At 35.8% G+C, this 469-nt stretch overlaps 1 protein-coding gene across 1 annotated transcript in view; it reads left to right on the top strand.

Annotated features, from left to right (window-relative positions):
- LOC119586218 (titin-like) overlaps positions 1 to 469 on the top strand; it is a gene marked incomplete in the record, with an annotated part of 13,809 nt that overhangs the window by 4,036 nt on the left and 9,304 nt on the right.

Genomic DNA, 469 nt, shown 5'->3' with positions numbered 1-469 from the left:
TTGTATTCCTGTCAGTGTCACTACAATCATTTGGATATGTTTATGTGGCTGCATTGATATCACTCAACGCTATCTATTTCCCCTCTTTCCCTTTCGGTAGCGGTAAATATATTTCAGTACCTGACAGCGCAACCCCTCTTTAGGATATGTAGGTTATTTTGAAATCTAATGAATTGTAAAATAAAGTAATTGCCCTGGAAATGACTGCATGAAATCAGATTCTCATAATTTGAAAGTGATGAGTACAACCGTTTAATCATTTGCGGAAATACCAGTGCAACAATCCTTTAATCCTTTGATGAATCTGGGGATTCCGATTTTAACCTTGAGAAGCAGAATTAACGAAATAAAAAAGTTATGAAGTCAAAATTCTTCGGCCATCCATGGTTTCATTTTTGCGAGAAATCTCTCCATCAGGAAACATCTATCTAAAGCGAATGACTTGGCAGAAATCTTACTTCTGTAAATA

Source organism: Penaeus monodon, chromosome 21 (genome assembly GCF_015228065.2).
Source record: "Penaeus monodon isolate SGIC_2016 chromosome 21, NSTDA_Pmon_1, whole genome shotgun sequence".
Lineage (NCBI taxonomy): Eukaryota > Metazoa > Arthropoda > Malacostraca > Decapoda > Penaeidae > Penaeus > Penaeus monodon.
This window is presented reverse-complemented; position numbering and strand designations above follow the sequence as displayed.